Source organism: Habropoda laboriosa, unplaced genomic scaffold, assembly GCF_001263275.1.
Source record: "Habropoda laboriosa isolate 0110345459 unplaced genomic scaffold, ASM126327v1 scaffold155, whole genome shotgun sequence".
NCBI lineage: Eukaryota > Metazoa > Arthropoda > Insecta > Hymenoptera > Apidae > Habropoda > Habropoda laboriosa.
In genome coordinates this window covers 88,294-95,277 of record NW_017100290.1, presented here as the reverse complement: position 1 = coordinate 95,277, position 6,984 = coordinate 88,294, and the positions used below count along the sequence as shown (strand labels likewise).

Below are 6,984 nucleotides of genomic sequence, written 5' to 3'. Positions count from 1 at the left end.
TTAATGATTATTAGAGTGAAAAATTAAAATCAAACTATAGAATGGCAATAATAATAAACGGTTAATAAACAGATGGCACAGGCGTATGGAAGTCGACGGGCATCACTTTGAGCACCTACTGTAACTGAGGTAAGTAATGAGAACATGAACAACGTTCTTGCAAATTATTAAGCTTGGAACAAATAAAGCTTAATACTCTCTTATAAAAAATTCACTGCTCTTTTAAATTTTGATACAAAAGAGTACACATTCTATTTAAAAAAAAAATTCAAGGTCACCCTAATATTACGTAAACAAATAGGTTATTAAAAAAAAAATGTTGCCTTTAATACCGTGCAATTTATACACAAAACGTTCTTTTGTAGAACATATACATACTTCAATGCTGTATACTTATACAGCTTTTAACCTAAGTCTAACGTCCAAAACACAGATCTCCTAGGTAGCCTTACTGACAAGTCCACTAAGAGGCTCAGGACGAAACGCATCTTTCTTTACCTTTCCTTTCTCTATTTATTTCCTCCTTTCATAACCAACTGCCATAAACTCATTAACAAGTTGAACGAGAAACGTAGTTTGTTAGACTTGATGCCTACGCTACAATTGATTATATGAATAGATTGCAAAGTTAGAATATACATTTGTTGCTTTCGACTGGTAATTTGATGCTAATAACTTTTTAAAAAATTGAAATATTATAGAAGGGTGGTGTGTATTTTCAGTGAATTATTAGAAACGCTAGTTATTGGTGGGAGAAATATAAAGTGTTAATGCAGAAAAATGGATCTTTAATCTGCATCTCATTAAGGAAACAATTTATATCAAACAAAAAATTCATTAAGGACCAACAAGAATTAATATAATATTATGCAATACAATCTCTTCACCTACTAAACTATTTGAAAGTTTCAATTAAAACTTTTAAGCATATTATAGAGACAACAAAGTGTTTTCATAGTTAATCAAATTTGCAGTAGATCTAAAGTATTTCTTAGTATAAAATTACCCATTACTTGAACTTTCGTTGCTAATACAGCAGCAGATTATAATTGACTACAAATACGTACTAACGCAGTATGCATTAATTATTAAAAAACTTTATATCAATTCGATGGAATAATTATAAAATACAATAAAGCACAAAAAAGGGCGCATAAATGACGTCCAAGTTACACGATACAATAAAGAGTGAAATCAAAACCATTTCTAGTACACCCTCCCTAACTTCCAACGTTTCCAAAATTCTTAATACGAAGAATCATCCATTCTGCCATCATAGCATTTATCAAATATTACATCTTCCTCAAATATAGCTAAAAATATACTTCAAATCCTGATTGTTATCTCTTTAATATCAAACAATCAACCATCTAAGGATGATTCATGTGAATTCGAGATTTCCTGTACGTAGATCAACTCATTTATAATAGTGAATACTGAAATTTTCAACGATTGTAAGTCGTTCATTTTCAAAAAACATAACTCCGTTAAAATTAAACATTTTTATTTAAAATAATTTCCATAATTTTTCCAACGTATTATAAAAGCATTAATTCCTCATCCCTCATCTCCCATATACATACCCCTGATTTATCTCCTACCGATTTTCACTTTCTCCCGCGCACTTGACAATTTCCTTGCATACAATCGATTTTGAAAACAGGAGGATATTGAAAACGCCTTTCAGCAGTCTCTTTCTCTTAGAGATTCAGATTTTTATATGTATACGCGAAATTAATGCTCTTAGATTATTATACGTTGACAAAAGTGCATCGGACATTATGGAAATTATTTTCAACAAAAATGTTTAATTTCAATGGCGTTATGCTTGCTTCAATATGAACAGCCTAAAACCGTGGGGATTTTCACGACGACTTAACAGATAAAATAAACATTGTCGTGAAAAGAATTTTTTTAAATTTCCGAAGAATGTCAAAATGAAACGTGCGTAGCTTCTATATATCAAACACGTTCAATTTTCCTGAAACGTGGTTGAAAATGTACATCAAGCCCCACTTGTTATCACGCTAGAATCGCTAATTAAACACGCGTGCCTGGGTTGCGCAAACGCGAACGACACCCACGCAACGACGCGAGTCGCGCGAATCTAATCCAACCGCGAAAGGTGCTGGTATTCGTGTACGTGTGCAGCCGCGACGGAGGCTGCACTTCACGGCTGGTTCGCATCGGTGCCAAGGTTGCGTTCGTGCTAGTGCGTGGATTAATCGAACCAGCACGAACCACTCTGCGGAGCATCCCGTCCTCTTATCACACGCTGCTGCACGTGTACGTGCACCTATGATGTATACAGTCGTCCCCAAAAGTCTACGTGCACCCCATAAACATATGTACAGGGTGAATTGCAAGGGTTATCGGCAGACTGCGGATTTTTACGCATTTATGGAAAATTTGAAGAGACAAAAACACACAAAATGCAGGTAATAAGCAAAAATATATAAATAAACCGAAAATTCATTATGATATTTAGTAAATAAAACAATTTCCTATTTAGCTTCTATTTTTTCAATTATATTCGAAAAAATATGAATTTGCATAAAAATCTGCAGTCTAGTCGTTAGTAACGAGACCTAATCGCTCTAGTTCAAAAAATGCCTACATAAGAAAGCATAAGTAAGCATCCTTGTCACCAATTTAAAACAGCTGGTTGACAATTATTTCACTATACATAAAAAACAAAATTAATATTGCGGTGTTGGGAATGCGTAATAACGTAATGCGGGAATAACGTAACGACAATACTCTTTTGACCCTTTTGTGACTTTTAGTACTCGAGGAAAAGTTGATCCCAATTTAGTATCCACCATATTGATCGAACAATTGACAAATTCTTCAGAAAAATAATTCAGTCACGAAATGATTAAGTAATAGTTACAATTACTTTTCACGAGACCAATTATTATTTGCAACGCCGCTTATTTGAGAAATGTATTTTCCACGAAACACTGACGTGGTGCCAATATTTTTTTTTTAAATATTGAAAATTGACATGGAAATCTTAGTCTACCTGGATGGTTTATACATGTTAGGTGGGACCTATGTAGACTTTTGTAACCGACTGTAAGTGGACATACGTGCATGGTAGAGGCTGGCCCAGGGGTCTAGGCTAAGCAAATAGAGCCGCGGAAATTACGAGGAGGAGGTGAAGTTCACTTTTCTATGAGTGCTCTTTGCGAGAGGAGGCTAGGTGTCGAGGGTATGTAAATATTCTAAATACGAATGGAGATAGAGGTGTTTTTAGGAGCACGCGGTGAGAACTTCGTTTAGTTGTAACTTCTCTTTTCTTTTTGCTAACCCTGTCGCAGAGTGCTACGAGGATGAGAACTCAAATAACGAACAAGCATAAAACTATATATTAATTGTTACAATATACACTGCTCGCCAAAGAATTGCGACACTTAAAAATTGGGGTTGCACAAATCTGAAAATCACATATTTTTGGGATTACTCTCAGGAAAAAATGACCTTTTTCAACCAAAGTTGAAGCATTTTTCCTTTTCAATATATGCGATTTTATTTTTAAGGTGTAGCAATTTCTTTGGCGAGCAGTCTATTAAGTATCATATGATACTCTTAAATCGTTCCCTCCCTGCTCTCCGTAATTTTGTCACACTGTGGAAGGGTTAATTACAGATGTCGACTCAGATGGTTTTTACATATTTTTAAATATACGGAACGTGATTTATAAGCATTGCTAGACAATCGATCAAACAAGTACTGATCGTCACAACAGACTCTTAAAGAGTGGCATACAGCAGAAGAATGTTTCCCAAATTGGATTCCACGAGATAAGGTCTTTTAATAAAATTTATTTTAGAAACAATTTTTGTTTCATTTAACGTCTTATTAAAATTAAGATGGCGAGGGTTGTTCGTAAAATATAAGCATGAGTTACGCAATTTTAGGAAAATCGTGCGAGGGTTCCGTGAGAAAATAAGTTTAGGAACCACTGCTATAGAACATTGTTGCAGTAAATTATAATATATTCAGGGTGTCCCAGTCTTTTCCTATCAAACTTTGTCAGCATGTTCTATGGATCTAAATAAAAGAAAAATGCTATATTAACAGGTCATTTGAAGCTTCATTAAACAATTAGAACAATAATATGATATACGAAAGGAATGATAAATACAACAATCTGAGGTGGTTGAAGGTATTGAATACAACTTTTGCCAGTACTATTCCTGTCTTGTATTATAGTAACCCCAAGTTAGTTACCATTCCCCTCGTATTTCATATTATTGTTATAACTTTTTAACGAAGCTTCAAACGACCTGTTTATATAACATTTTTTCCTTAAGTGTACCCATAGAATATACTGATAAAGTTTGATCGGAAAAACCTAAACTAATATACTAAAAGTTTTAAAACTTTTTCGTCATTATGATTTCAAGGTCATTTTAAAGAAATATGCTGAACTTGTTTTTTCAGCACTTTCGTAACACCAAACCAAAAATATAGTATTCAAAAAAAAAAAGGGGGACCTTAGTATGACCTTGAAAAATTTATTTTTCAGTGTCATTCTACATAAAAAATGATGATAAAAATCTCGTTACATTTTTGTCCTATCACCTACTTTGCAATAGTTACCAATATCAAATAACACTTATCGTGAAACAACCTGTGTGATACAACGGAATATTTGTACAAGACATAGAGCAACAACAAATTCAAACTTCATTTCCCCTCTAAATATCTCAACCCTTCGCAACCCCACATGCTTCATTCTAAGTTTCTATTAGATCGTGTAATATGAAAAGACAAATTTCTAATCATTCACGAGTGTTGAAAAAGTCTGACTATTTTCCACTTAACTTAAAATTTGTACAATTCTTGTTAAGTTGCTGTTTGGAATTCTAAGCCATTTCCATCGGATATTTCATATTACAGGACCTAATAAGCACGTCTTCTTCCAATGTAACAACTTCACACGCGCGCATTTTCGATGATAGAAATCTAAGAAAGTGTATCTATCTCAACAATAACGTTTGCTTCATCGTTAAATCCGTCATCCTTTTTCTAACAATTCCAATTTAGCAACGTAACCATCCTATTTGAACAAAAAAAAGAAAGGGGGAAGACGACGAGGAGAGAGACCTGTAAAGCTAGATATGCGTCATTCCGTGTGTTGCTCGGCAATAGGGGCACGCGATAACGCTCGAAAAGCCTCATAAATTGCGGCAGGGGCGTAGATAACGAGGCGCATTGGCGTGACCTTCTCGCGGCGAGTGTTCGCGGGCCGCTTTAAGGCCGCTTTTAAAGCCGCGACGATAACGACCTGCTCGCGAGACTACCGCGCACGCATGCGTTTTCACTCGCGAATTGCACCATACACCATTCAAGTTTCAATAGCCGACCTTCACCCTATGCGTTCAACAGCGCGCGCGCACACGTTAAACACTCTACATCGCGAGTTTATTGGAATCGTCGTGAGTCACTTGCTTCGAGATATCGATACGAGTGCAATAGACCGTCTTTTTTCTGTCAATAATAATACTTTCGATCATTTCTGGTGAAGCAATGTCAGATCTTAAATTAATACGGTGAAATGTGCGTGGAATTGGTATAGGTTATATTTGATGGTTAAACGTGGAGGTTAGGTTCAATTTAATTGGGAGAAGAGTTGCTCTACATATATAAATGAATAATATTATTTTAAGTCTAAAAGTATATTTAAAGAAAGAAATGAAAGTTTGCAGTTTGGTATCTGCAATAGCCAGCAGATGATACTTATTAACCAATAAAACTGATTTCTCTGAAGTTACTACATACTGAAGTAAATGATTCTTAGAATCATTAACCTGTTAAATTTAGAAGACGAGTTAACTCGTCATTGACTCACAAATATTTAAAACACAGTAGTTTATTTATTGGCAAATTATTCTGTTATGCTTATATTAAATATAAAAAACGTCATATTCACATTTACAAAAACCAAAATGAAGTAAATGGTTACAACGTTTACATTATAAACTACAGAAGCGAACCCGGTTAACAGGTTAAGTAGATTGGGAAGGCGTTGAGTCAGACACTGGAATAACTCCAAACTTGTAGACTTCGAAATGTGAGCAGTAATTTCAATTACAATTTCTTTGCAATTGAAACCGCTGACAATCACTATAATTAACTTAATACTCTAATACAGATGATGAGAAAAATTTTCGTTACTCTAGAAATGCAGTAATCTGCGAATTGTATAGCAACCTTGGCTTCCGTTAAAAAAAAAACTAGAAGAAAAACTAAAGAATTCTCCAAAATTCCTCAAATTTATTCCATTTTTGTAAGAGATTTAAAAGTGCCATTTTCACGCTATTGTTTTGGAACAGTGCAAGCGTGTGAAATGAAATTGTAGCAAGTACAACTTTGAGAGTAGATAAGAGCAAGCCTTGAGAACGGTGCTAATTGATCGTCTACCAGCAGTATGCTAATTATCGTTCGCACATTTCAACAGTCGGTCTCGTTTAGGTACCATTAGAGCTTGAAATTCACGGCGCGAAGGTGTTTCAGCTGACATCGATTTTAATCAGCATGAACGATCGTGGGAGCTATAATTAGCGGAGTATTTGCCAAACGACGTATATCGTTTAAAATGAAATTGTAGTTTCAAATGTGACAACCAAATCAACGACCCACATTGTTCGAACGAACCGATAATTGAAAAAGAAGAGAGTACTGAAATAAGTTATTGCTTCTGTCTGTCGCTACTGTTAGTTTGTCGAATAACAAAGTTGCAGTGTATTACAGAAGGTACAAAGTTTAAAATAAAATGGAAAACAAAGAGAACTTTATGAGAAACAAATAACGTCTCACATACACGCGGGCAATTAACGCTGCTATGCAATCTTAATGCAACTCGCCATTTTATTATCTAGCTGGTATAATTCTTGTGAAACTTGCGTAAACTAATGACACGGGAATACGAGAAATGGTGCACGTGTGACGACACTAAGAATGAGATCTTTCTTC

At 34.9% G+C, this 6,984-nt stretch overlaps 1 protein-coding gene across 1 annotated transcript in view; it reads right to left on the bottom strand.

The window, feature by feature from the left end:
* Nucleotides 1–6,984, bottom strand: part of LOC108573811 (retinoic acid receptor RXR-alpha-B) — a 93,564-nt gene that overhangs the window by 85,810 nt on the left and 770 nt on the right. The window lies entirely within an intron of this gene.